The sequence below is a fragment of the Nicotiana sylvestris genome, chromosome 4 (genome assembly GCF_000393655.2).
Source record: "Nicotiana sylvestris chromosome 4, ASM39365v2, whole genome shotgun sequence".
Lineage (NCBI taxonomy): Eukaryota > Viridiplantae > Streptophyta > Magnoliopsida > Solanales > Solanaceae > Nicotiana > Nicotiana sylvestris.
In genome coordinates this window covers 88,273,950-88,287,643 of record NC_091060.1, presented here as the reverse complement: position 1 = coordinate 88,287,643, position 13,694 = coordinate 88,273,950, and the positions used below count along the sequence as shown (strand labels likewise).

General features: G+C 38.1%; 1 long non-coding RNA gene across 15 annotated transcripts; it reads left to right on the top strand.

The window, feature by feature from the left end:
* Positions 1-2,635: 2,635 nt before the first annotated feature.
* Positions 2,636-13,331, top strand: LOC138889151 (uncharacterized). 15 transcript variants are annotated; one of them, XR_011406860.1, is made up of 6 exons: positions 2,639-5,247; positions 8,807-8,893; positions 8,987-11,221; positions 11,481-11,600; positions 12,486-12,560; positions 12,937-13,326. It is a non-coding gene; the product is annotated as an uncharacterized lncRNA (long non-coding RNA). The 15 variants fall into 15 exon arrangements; XR_011406854.1 differs by adding an exon at positions 11,993-12,065 and having other exon boundaries at positions 2,636-11,221; positions 12,937-13,330; XR_011406851.1 differs by having other exon boundaries at positions 2,636-2,791; positions 3,813-11,221; positions 12,937-13,328.
* Positions 13,332-13,694: the final 363 nt, after the last annotated feature.

Genomic DNA, 13,694 nt, shown 5'->3' with positions numbered 1-13,694 from the left:
TTTTAATCTATATCCATGCTAAGATATCCAAGTCTAGCATGCCATAGATGTGTTTTACTATTGCTACTCATTTTCTCATCATATGAATTAGAGGCAGATATGATATATTAATTGCCAACTCTTTCATTGGAGTGAATGATATCTACCTTAAGCACCTTGATATTTCGGAGGAACTTTACATCATGCGGGCCAAATAGCAAATAATTTTTAGCATTTTCAGCATTTACAACTGAAAATAGATTTTTCTTCAAACTTGGAACATGAAAGACACTGTTGAGAGTGATAGTGTCTTTTTTGCTTCTCGTTGATCAAAACAGTGCCTTCTTTCTCCACATTATGGACTGTATTATTAGCTACCACAATGGCATTATGACCATTGTATTTGCGAAAGGTAGAGAATTTAGGTTGATCTCCAGTGAGATGGTGCCCACATCCTGAATTCATGATCCAATTTTTTTTTAAAATTGATGGAAGCCATGGAATCTATTGCTCGCGTCTTAGCTACAAAGTACTTTTTTTCAGTGTCTTCTTCAGTGGCATTCTCTGTTTGAGCAATATTTTTCTCTTTGGCTCGGTAATGTCTTTTTACGTGTCCGATTTTACCACAACGGTGATAGTATAAAGACTTTTTACCATTATTAGAAGGCTCTCCCTTCTTTCCCGGTGATCTTGAACCACCTAGGGATAGAAAGTGCAGGCTATCTCTTGATTTTCCTTTAAAGTTCCTCTTGTCGGCTGCAAAAGCATTTTTTCCCCTTTTTTGACAGATACACCAACCATCTGTTTGGCTAGTAGCTCATGTGATGACAACAAATTCTCAAATTCTTCCAAACATGATTGTTTCACCCATCCTTGAATCGATGTAACAAAGGGAGAATATTCTGGCTTCAACCCACGAATAATAAATCTTCTAGTTCTTGCTTCAGAGATAGCCTCATTCGAATTCCATAGAGAAATTCAGAACATAGATTTTTAATCTTCAAAAAATACTCAGCGATAGAGAGATTACCTTGAGTGGTATTAGCCAATTCATTCTCCAATATCTGTGGCCGAGCTTCATCCTTCTTGTTGAACAACGGATCGAAGATCCTCCATATTTTACGAGCTGATTTACACCTTATAATATGATCAAATAAATTAGGGGAGATAGATCTTTTCAAGATAAACTCTACCTCGACATTAATCTGCTTCTACTTCTTACGTGCGTTGCTATTTTCCAGTCCATCGATAGGAGGACTTGTGTTACTCCTATTGACAACTTCCAACAGATCCTCGCCTACAAGGTAGGACTCCATACATGTCTTCAATACCTTGTAGTTGGACTAGTTCAATAATTCTCAATCCGTTAGCACAACCACTCATATCCATTTTAGAGAAATCAGTTGAATCTACCACTAACCTGATCTTGAAATCCAGAAGCCAACCTGACTCTGATACCATGTAGAGAATAGCAGAAGAAAAATATTATTTGAGACCTTCTGCTAGCCCAAGATCAATAACTAAAGTTTGAAGATTCAACTAAAAAAGAGGAAGCTATGAAAGGAGAAGGAAGATTTTGGAAAGGAGAACTTTGTTATTGAAGAAGACTTTTTCATTTTTTTGTTTGGTTACAAATGCACAAGACATTCCATATTTATACTTGTCTATGGATGATTCTAGATAATGTACAAGGAGGAATCTAGTTAACATTATCTTCTAACAACACTCTAGAATATTTAGATATTTTTTCAAGATAAATAGCCAAGTACTACACTAGGTCATTCTAAAATTTCTTCTAAATATCTATGATTTTTTAATCTTCCAAAAAGTTAACTTTAATTTCTCACATAACCCTCCCTTTAGAGAGAGAAAACAACAAGAACAACACAAACGACAAAGTGAAAATGTAATGTAAAAGAATTATTCTGATTTAGGAGTGATTTAATTAATATTCCAGAACTCCAATATGTAAGCAAAGAAAAGAATATCTCTAGTGGCTTCAATCCCTGTTAATGCGGCGGATGATTTGCAAAAACTTGGAGACAACTTGGGATGTCTGATAGGAGAGCTTCCCATGACTTATCTGGGCATGCCCCTAGGAGCAAAACAAAGAAGCAAAAGCTGTTCCACGTGGAAACCTGCATTTTCGGGCTTGAAAATGCCTCAAATTTTCGCTTATTTATATCAATATATGATGGCAATTGATGTAATAATGTACAAAACAGGGGCAAATAGATGTTCCATTAAAGCAGTTTGGCTTGGCAATTTGGGCCTCGAGAATGCCTCAAAAGTATCCTTTATTTATCAAATTGTTTGATGATAATTGACGTAATAAGAAGGAAAAACAGAGGCAAATATATTGTTGGTGAAGTTGGCATTCCAGCGAAGTAGAAACTCAAAGGATATTATTGTCAATTCACTGGACGACCCTAAGCTCCTCTCTTAGGCCTAATTTTGCCACTGATTTTCTACATTATTACGTTGAATTCCATAAGTAACTTTAGTAAATAAAGGCAACTTCTTAAGCATTAAAGGGCCAATTATATAGGTAAAAAAATCTAAAAATTGCGGCTTTGCCTCTGCTGTTGAGTCAGTGTATTTACAACAGAGCACGTGGACTTTTTCCTTTGACAGCTGGAGCTAACTTTGGTGCTAATCTATCTAAAAATGTTTATTTTCCCGTTTTTCTTCTTCTGCTTATCTTGGTACCTTGGTCGTTTACACAAGTAAATGTTTTTCTTTCTCACAAATTTGTGCAGCAAGGGGTTTCACTCCATAAAATAATATTTCTACAGCATTAACTTTACAATTGGTAATATAAATTTTCCCCAATTAGTTGCCTTTTCTGCTATTCCATCACAACTCTCTCTTAAAATAGATTTCTCAGTTGTCTAATTTGTGCGTTTTCCTGTTTGAAAGGGGTGGTCTTGGTGTAATGTATTGTAAAATTAGGATTTCTTTTTGGAAAAAATTGGTGGATGGTGCTAGGTTTTGGGAATTTGAGAAATTGATAAAATTTGGAGTTTTATCTGCTTTGTCCTCAATAATCCAGAAAGAAGATTGTGATTTCTGTAGTAATAGGCCCAAAGTTAACAGCTTCTCATTGTAAGATTCTGCTGTTCCCTAATTTAGTACTTCACCAAGTTGAAATTTTTGCGTCTTTTTTGGTATAAAAACTGTTATGAATGCCACGAAACAATTGTTGACAATTTTTTTATTCTAATCCTACACTACAGTTTCATAGAAGTAGAAAAATTTTGATTTTCGTTCTGCTTAAACCTGCCAAATCTTGAATTGCTGCAGTTGTAGTATTTACATTGACTAAGCTATTGTAACTTCTTGAACTTATTCGAAATTTTGCGGTACGAACTGGGTGTTTATTCATTGATGAGTCAAGTTGGACAAAATTCAAGTTAGCAAATTGAATACCTCGCGTTTCTTTGGTAGAATGTTGTAATAGTAGCCAAAATCTCCAGTAGTATTGATAGAACTGAACTCAATTACAATCACAATCCGTAGGAATAACTCTCAAGCTACTACTATCAATGAAAATACTGAAAACATGAAATTAAGATTGGATAGGATAACAGAAAGGGGATGGGAAATTAGAAGAAAGAAAAGAGAATGTTGACATCCTTCATAACAATATTTGCCTGCCTCTGCAATCTGACTCCCACTATGCTTTATATTCTTTTGCCTAACTAACTCTGTGCATCTTCACGTGAGTTTCCACCTCCACTCCAAATGTAATTTCCTAGCCTTTTTGGAGGAATGATTCTTCTGAACCCTTACGTGGCAGCCCCATGTGATTGTCCTTTGTGTCTTCCTTGTAGGCATCCTTGTCAGCAACTAATTTATTCACAACATTACTCCCTCCCAGTGAAGCAACCTTGTCCTCAAGGTTGAAGGTAGAAGGATCCTCAGAAGCATCAGAATCCATTAACCGCAAGGGAGTAAGCTGTTGGGCAGGATCGCCAACACACCTTTTCAACATAGAGACATGAAAAACAGAGTGTATCTTAGCAGCTTCAGGGAGTTCCAATCTATAAGCAGCACCACCAATACGTTTCAGCACCTTATAAGGACCAAAATATAGCCTACCCAACTTATGATCACGCTGTAAACGTAAAGTAGCCTGTCTATAAGGCTTAAGTTTGACAAACACCCAATCGCCTACATCAAAGGATATATCAGTTCGCGACTTGTCCGCCAAAGTTTTCATACGATGTTGAGCCTTCAATAAGTTGTTCTTCAATATTTGAAGGACCTCATCTCGCTGAAGCAAGTAAGACTCCACCACATCGCTAGCAGTGCTCCCCAGTATATACCTAGCAATGGTGGGTGGTTCACGCCCATATAAAGCCTGAAAAGGGGTCATACCTGCAGAAGTTTGGTAAGAAGTATTATACCAGTACTTAGCCCAAGGTAGCATAGCCACCCACTGAGAAGGCACCTCAGCCACATAGCACCGTAAGTATTGTTCCACGCATTTATTGAGAGCCTCCGATTGCCCATCCGTTTGTGGGTGGTAGGCAGTGCTCATAGCCAAAGTTGACCCTTGTAGCCGATTAATCTCTTGCCAGAATGAGTGGAGAAAACGAGGATCACGGTCAGTCACAATAGTGCGAGGAGGGCCGTGGAGTCTGATGATCCCCACCACAAAAGCTTCAGCAACAGTGTGAGTTGAAAAGGTGGAAGGGAGTGGTAGAAAATGGCCATATTTGGTGAGTCGGTCCACCACAGTCATAATAGTGGTCTTTCCTTTGGAATTGGGAAGACAAGTTATGAAATCCATCGCAATATCTTCAAAGACCTGGTCTGGAATAGGTAAAGGCTGAAGTAGACCAGCTGGATGCAAATGTGAATCCTTCATCTGTTGGCATATCTGACAAGCTGCTACAAATGACCGTATATCCTTGCGCATCTGCTTCCAAAAGAAATTAGAAGCCAATCGATGATAGGTGCGCGCAATTCCTGCATGGCCACCAATAGCTGTGGCATGGAATTCAAACATTTACTTCTGTCGAAGTTCAGAATCCGATGGCAACACAAGTCTTCCTTTGTAGAATAACAAGCCATCCTTGAAATGGTAAGTGTTATGTGTCAACTCTCCCTGGCTTAGTGCTTATTGAATCTTCAGTAATTCAGGATGGGTCTTATTCAAGTGTTTCAATTCTTGTTCAAGTGTGAAGGTATTGACTGAAATGACCAACAAGGTAGCATCTGTGTGACGCGAAAGTGCATCGGCTGCAGAATTATGTTTCCCAGGTCGGTATACAATACGAAAGTCATAGCCCACTAGCTTCGTGAGCCATTTTTGTTGTTCTGGTGTTTGTATAGTTTGCGTAGTTAGGTTCCTTAGTGACTGCTGATCTGTGAAGATGGTAAATTGACGCCCCAATAGATACTGCCTCCAGTTACTCACAGCCTGAGTAATAGCAAACATCTCTCTATGATATGTTGAAGCTTTTTGCATCCGTGGACTTATCTTTTGACTGAAATACGCAATGGGATGACCTCTTTGTGATAAAATAGCACCAATTCCATGCCCCGATGCATCTGTTTCTACGTGAAACTCCTGGCTAAAATCCGGCAAGGTTAGGACAGGTGTGGACCCTAATTTATGCTCTAGAGAATCAAATGCATGCTGCTCTATATCAGTCCATATGAAAGCATCTTTGCGCAACAAATCTGATAAAGGCCCAGCTATAGCAGCGTAGTGGTGAATGAAACGCCGGTAATAGCCAGCAAGCCCAAGAAAACTACGAACTTCCCTCACTGAGCGAGGAGGAGGCCATTGCTGAATTGCTTTGATTTTAACAGGATCTACAGCTAGACCTTGTGCTGATAGAATGTGACCCAAATATTCCACTGAAGTCTGTCCAAACAAACACTTGGACTGTGTGGCCACAAGCTGGTGTTTGCGTGATAGCTGTAATACAATAGCTAGATGCTCCAAGTGGTCACCCCAAGAATTGCTATAAACTAAGATGTCGTCGAAGAATACCAGCACAAAGCGTCGCAGATAGGGCCGGAATACCTCATTCATAGTAGCTTGGAATGTGGAAGGGGCATTGGTTAGTCCGAAAGGCATTACTAAAAATTCGCAGTGCCCATCATGGGTGCGGAAAGCCGTCTTAGCCACATCTTCGGGCCTAACCCTGATTTGATGGTATCCTGATAAGAGATCCAACTTGGAGAAATATTGGGCACCATGTAATTCATCAAACAATTCATCAATAGTTGGAATTGGGAAGCGATCGCGTATAGTGATAGCATTCAAAGCACGATAATCAACACAAAATCTCCATGTGCCATCTTTCTTGCGGCCCAATAACACCGGCAGAGAAAAAGGGCAAGTGCTAGGCCTGATCACTCCTTCCTTGAGCATCTCAGCGACTAACTGCTCCATAACTTGCTTTTGAAAATAGGGGTACCTGTAAGGCTTCACATTCATAGGTTGTGCCCCGGGGTGAAGGTGTATGCTATGGTCCTGCTCACGTGATGGTGGTAAGCCTGTTGGTTTCTGAATGAAACACATCAGCATAATCACCTAGGAGACCTACTTAATCAGCAGTTGATGCCCCGACACAAGGAATTTCTTCTGTAACCCTCTCAAGACGAAAGAAAGAGGCAATAGCATCTGTGGCTGCCATGCGCCTCAAACTATGCAGTTGTATCGGTTGGGCATCTGTTGGACAATCCCCCTGCCAAGTTCTGGTGGTTCCATCCCTGGTAAATTCGAATATCCTCTTTGCATAATCAGTTAGGACTGGCCCTAGAGAGGCTAGCCATGCCACTCCCAATACAACATCGGCTCCATGGAAAGGCAAAACATAAAAATCCTCCACCAAGGTACTCCCCTGAATTTCAAGTGAGTGTTGTCGCACCACCCCCTCAGAGCGGAGTCGTTGTCCACTTCCGACCATGACAGAAATTGGATGGATAGACTCAACAGGGAGTCGGAGATGTTTAGCATCTCGAGTCTGAACAAAATTATGTGTACTACCTCCATCGACCAACACTTGCACCGGAGAACCATTAATCTGACCAGTGAATCGCAGAGTGGATGGGGAAATTCCTCCAGTTAGTGCATGATACGAAATAGACGAATGCTCTTGCAATTCTAAGCATTGTAGCTCCTCCGCCAGAAAATCATCAGAAACGTAAGAATCATGGTGATTAGGATCAGTTTCGTGCTCATTAGTGAGTAGGAGAAGCTGGGGTGGGGTCTTGCATTTGTGGCCAGCCGTGTATTTTACTTCGCAATAATAGCACAACCCCGTTCCTGGCGACTCTGCATCTCGGCATGAGATAAGCGTTTGAGGGGTGGGCGATTTGGTGCATTAGGGACAGTTGAGACGAGAGGATTTGAGGGCCTGAGGGTGAGGGGTGCTGAATTAGGGGTTGGTATCAGGGATGGAGTTTTGGCAAAAGCGGGTCGGAACGGACCTTTTTCAGCATGTATCCGCCGTCCGTGGATATGGGCTAAGTCAAGAGTTTCTTCATAACTTTTGGGCTTATGGACCAAAACCGAATTCTTAATATCCTCACGAAGCCCAGAAATAAAGAGACGTACCATTCTGCTATCAGTCATGTCGTCGGTTTCATTTGCAAGTGTCTCAAATCTCGCCTAAAAATCAGAAACGGTGGTTGTCTGCCGGAGTTTTGCAAGTCGGCCCTCTACAGACTCCCGTCCTTTCTGATAATAGCGGTTTCGCACCTTCACAGCAAAATGCTCCCGGTCAACGAGTTGCTTGTTCCGAAACAGCCATCGATACCACTCCAACGCATCACCGTCGAGATAAAACGATGCGATTGTTAGACGTTGGTTCTCTGCTATTTTGTAAAAGTCGAAGTATCTCTCCGCTTGAAATATCCAAGCCTCTGGTTTTTCCCCATGGAAACGTCCTATCTCCACCGATGCCGGTTTATGACGAAGAGGAGGAGCAGTTGTGCCACGGTCATCGGAGAGATCAATTTTTCGTCCCACCACCTCCATTAACAGAGACCGAATGTCCTCCAGTTCCTTAGCAAAAGCGCCCGTTGCCACCTTAACAGATTCATCCACAATAGACTTGAGTTTGTGGTCATCCATGGAAGACCTCTGGATGAAAGCACCAATGTAATAGTAGCCAAAATCTCCAGTAGTATTAATAGAATTGAACTCAATTACAATCACAATCCGTAGGAATAACTCTCAAGCTACTACTATCAATGAAAATACTGAAAACATGAAATTAAGATTGGATAGGATAACAGACGGGGGATGGGAAATTAGAAGAAAGAGAAGAGAATGTTGACATCCTTACAATATTTGACTGCTTATGCTTTAACTAACTCTGTGCATCTTCACGTGAGTTTCCACCTCCACTCCAAATGTAATCTCCTAGCCTTTTTGGAGGAATGATTCTTCTAGAACCCTTACGTCGTAGCCCCATGTGATTGTCCTTTGTGTCTTCCTTGTAGCATCCTTGTCAGCAACTAATTTATTCACAACAAATATGCTGGTTGTTAGGATGATTCGTCTAAATCCCATTATCTTGAACAATGAACATATTTGACTGTTGAGTTGTTAGTTCTCTGAAGCTACTAATTCTGCAGCCAGGGTATATGTATATCTTTACAAGTTCTTGCTCCTCCTCTTTGTTACCACAAAGAAACAGAGATTACAAAGGCATGGAATTCCAACAGTTACTTTGAAATATAGTGACTAAAAAGTCCAGATTATTGAAAAAAATTAAAGTGTGTTTTATGTATGTTCGCTGCCTTACATTTCTAATGTGGGATGGTTTGTTGTTACAATTTTACGGTTATTAATATGTAGGCTATACTGCCCGTAGACAAATTTCGGCCGAGAGAAAGCAGGGATTAGTGAGTTCGTTTTCAGACAATAATTGTTCAAGATTAAAACGTAAGTTAGCTTACAACTATAACTGTAACGTCAGATTTTCTAACTTGCACTCTTCCAATAAATAGTGTATTTACCTTCTGAATAAAATTTCAGAAGGAACAAATTTGTGTAATAGTCTATGGTGATGACATTGGACGATGTGATAACTTGTTCGAACTTTTCGAGACGTGCCTCATTTCAACTGCCAAAGTTAGATATCCACAGCCTTATTCACTACACATTGGCCAATTTGAATGGGTCGTCGACATGTTCACTATTGTGGAGTCTATTGCAAGGAATAATGAAAATGTAACTGAATGTTCTTCTTGGTAATTTCACTCCCAAAAATGTAACTGTCAAAGAATTTTCTGTTAACGTGACCTTGAGGGACCTTGTGATCATGATCTCTCCTTTGAGCTATTCGTTTGCATATGTAAATGCTTTGGAAGTTGTCTTTGTACCTGATATCCTTATTACTGATGATGCCTCCACCATTAGTGCAGCGGGGACATTCAGTGGTATGTATGTGCAGGCTCTCGAAACAGTTGCAAGGGTAAACATGGGCGGATCGCTGGTGTCGTTTGAAAATGATACACTTTGGAGAACTTGGGTTACTGATCAAAGTTTCTTGACGCAGCGGAGTTCTGCTATATCGATAAATAAAATTGCTTCTGTGAAATATCCACAGAATGGAGCAACACCAGATATTGCACCACAGCCAGTTTATGGTACTTGTAGTAAGATGAATGTGGCTTATACTGGTAACGATCCTAACGTCAATTTTAATGTGACTTGGACGTTCAATGTGGAACCTTGATTCCAATATTTCATTCGTTTACACTTCTACGACATAGTGAGCACAGCTGCCAATCAGCTGCTATTTAACATTTATGTCAACTCCTGGAATGTGGCTAATGATTTTGATCCTGGTCAGAAGGTGTAGGGCTTTTTGGCCTCAACTTCTTTCAACGATTATGTTACTCCACCTGCTAAAAGTAATAGGCTTAACATTAGTGTTGGCCCGTCCCCTAGGAGTGGTTTTCCTGACGCCTTTCTAAATGGACTGGAACTCTGTTCAGCACTATGGTTAGAGTTTCTTTCATCGTCACTATTATTATGTAAATGTGCTTCCTTGCCTAATGATTCAGGCTTTACCGCAGAACAACTATCCTCCTGACAGACTTGATCAGATGTCTCCACGGCCCATAAATCAATTCTTGGCATAAATATCATGCACTTCCCCACACTAGCACATCTCACTGCACAAGAGATACAATCATGTTCTACTGTTAATTGTTTTACTTCTTGTTTATTTCAATAATTTTCAACATTTTTCCACAATTTGATATGCACTAAATGTTACTTGGTTACAATTTAGATTATATATTCCGGATAATTACTACACCTTAACGAAAAATTATAAAGTAAAATGCTTCCACATGTTGGTACTGAAAAGTACAGTGACACTAACCGAATTGGAATATGATAAATTCTTTTTCTACCTCAGAGATTGTTTCATTTCTTCATTTTGTAATGGATATGTCTGCATATTTCAATGATCTGTTCATTTTTACTACTAGGATACTACAGGCAACTAAAGTAACAACTATTATGAATATATAGTAATAATTGGCCTCATATATATTTGACAGAAGCTAAAAATACAGTGTTCTTTGTTGTATAATTAAAGGTTGCTTCTTCTTCTCGAGTGGAATAAGTGTCTTCATTAGTTCAATTTAATGAACTCTTTTGGCATTTAGTACAAACACTTGTTGTAATCTGTTATATTCTTTTGTCAATCTTACTTATCCTTCGGGACATCATAGGTAAAACATACGTACATATTTTTGACTATTGCTGATGTAAAAGCATCTCAAGCCCTCAAGAAAAAAGCATTTGCAGCATGAAATACATGCAAAGAGAGAAATTACATCTGACACTATATGTTGAACTTATCTCCGGAGAGACAATAGAGACCAATGCTGCAAATTATATATGAATAGAAACAACTGATCAGGTGAAGTTAAAAAGTTTTTACCAGTAAGTCTTGTTGTTATTGATTGTAATTTCTCCAACAAACTTTTAAGCACGCATTGCTATTTTGTATCGACATATTTATCTAAATGTTCGTATTTGGAAATACATTTGATGACTAACTGTGTGCCTTTTTTGTCAGAATCTTATTCATATTTTGAACCTTTAAGCCATTATTGATGGACGAAGTGAGATTGCAGATGGAATAAGTGACGCAGAAGCTATATCAGACTTCACTCTCTTCAAATCCTTTAATGTTTTGTCTTGGAGCAACAGATTCCCAAATTGAGTAAATCGTTAACCATGATGAAACAAGTAAGACTCTCTCTTTAGGCCCCCAAATCTAAGATGCCCATTTTTTCAGCAATAGTAAATTTATAATTTTTTTTAAATAAAAAATATTAGACTTACAAAGTTTGCTTTGCAGAAGCGGATCCATTACAACCACGGCTGAATTACCGATCGAAAAAACTTATCACAAAGTGAAAACAGCTTAAATATCTTCTAAAAGAAACAAGTGTAATTGTTGTTAATATTTGTTTGAATTATTTTGATGTTTGTGATTCTTGTGTAGAGATTAACTGAAGAGCATAAGGGTGTAACTCCATCTTTGGTCATTTGGATGAGAAAGTCAATTATGTCATGATAAAGAAATGGACCTTAGATAATTCAACATGTTAGCACCAATGAATAGGTGAGATAATTTGCTCCTGATATTTCTGGACTGACTGCATTTCAGGTGATAAACAAAGCTAGCAAATTTTAGATATACTAGCTTTTAATGAAGGGATGATCGAAAATCCTTTCTAAGGATCCATGAACCGTTGGTATTAGATCCTTTCTAAGTATCCAAGAACCAGTTAATAATACTCATCGGCCGGGGCTAAATCACGATCCAATTCTTAATCTGTACTTTCCTGAAGTATTCTGGCTCTTAGCGAAGGAAGCTGTCATAAACAGGAATATTAAGTGTTCAAGAATGATATGTAAATAACCTCTGTAAATAACTTTATTTTCTCGAGAAACGTTACTGAATGTTTGGAAGTCCACAAATGTTCTCAAATTTTTTCTATATTGCTCATATAGAAAAGGATGTATAGAAGAGGCAGCATGTACTGATGTTTCGCCCCTACTGATGGCAGTTCTACTGTTTATTGTGGTAAGATGTGGCAGTTCCATAAGAATATGGAAGACGTCCAAGTTGCATGAGTTTTTCTGCATTGGCATGAGCAAGACTATTTCTTAACTGTTTTGTTTTAATAATAGCACTTCATATTTATACCCAGACCTAGGTAATAATTCCTCCCCCCCCCCCCCCCTATAACCTTGTCTACTTCAAGCTTTAACTATTGTGTTATGTCTGTATCTTGCTTTAATTACTTGTTCTACTATAAAGGGTAATCAAATGTCCAGATGAAGTTTCAATGACTTCTATGATTCTGTCCGCACCATTGAACTTTTTGAGTCTTTCGTGTAAAAAATTTCATTCTTTTATTCACCAAATACAAAAGTTAACTAAAGCATTTAGTATTCCAAATAATTTATGTTATGATCTCAGCTCATCCAATTGTTTTCACAGTTCATCAAAGTTGGACATATTGCTGCAGGGATATTCCCCAAGAGCATGTTTTAAACCAATATCTTCTGTAAGCAGGTATGCTCTGATATTTTGAACATACTACTGGTCTTTTATATTTTTTCATAAAATATAATTCAGTAGATTGACCGAATAATAGATTCAAATATTTTGCTCTTACCATTTCAATGGATGAATCAGAAACATAGGTTTACTCATTCTATATAATAGTGATCAGTAACTCTTTATCCCTCTTTTTTCACTGTAGAACTTAGTCATATTTGTTTTAAATTATTAATCGAAAAATACAATCTTTGTGGGTACAGAGAAGACAATTCTTAATGCTAGGTTTGGGTATTAATGCAATTCTTATTATTTTACAGAAAAAGGGATGATGAAAAAAGAAAAGAAACATTCTCTTTGAAATAGTACGCTTATACATTTTGTATTTCAGGATGCGCATTGAGTACATGTGAGATTTTTGGCAGAGCCTGATCGGATTGCGGAAGAATTACTGCAACCAGATGGCTATCTCAAATTGAAAGGGTCTCAAATCTCTCTTTAACCAATAATTTCAAATTTTACCACAGAAGCATGGTTATCTTTGTTTACAATTAACCATTACTTTGGATTGCAAATTATTAGAGCATCAGCAAGATTATCTGGTTATAATCTTTTGTTACAAATAAAGACAACTTTAGACTACAAATTGTTCGCATGGGCAAGATTGTCTAGTGTGTGTGTGTATATATATATATATATGTATATGTATATTCATTCAATTTGTTCAGAATTTTATGAGATGTTAAAGATGTCACAAATATGTCATTGTCGACGAGTCAAAATGGATTGATCTATAAGCATGCTAAATTAGTAAATGAATGAGTTTCAATTAAATTTTATCGCTTAACTGATGTTAATTAACATATGTTTTGCACATGATTTATAAATAAACTTTGAGATTTTTTTTTCAATGCTATAGTAATTCAAATATTCATTGTAATTATTGTGACACCTATATTGTTTTAAGCTTTTATTTCTAGCAGCTTGTGTCGACATAACATGAGCTTAAATTGAGTTATGTCATAAGTAAAAATTCATAAACCCGGCATTAACTTGTTTGAAATTGCGACATAATTGTTATTATATTAGAATAAAACACAATTTGTTGGTACTTAAAATGGTTCTGAATTGCCATCTCTTTTAGTTGCT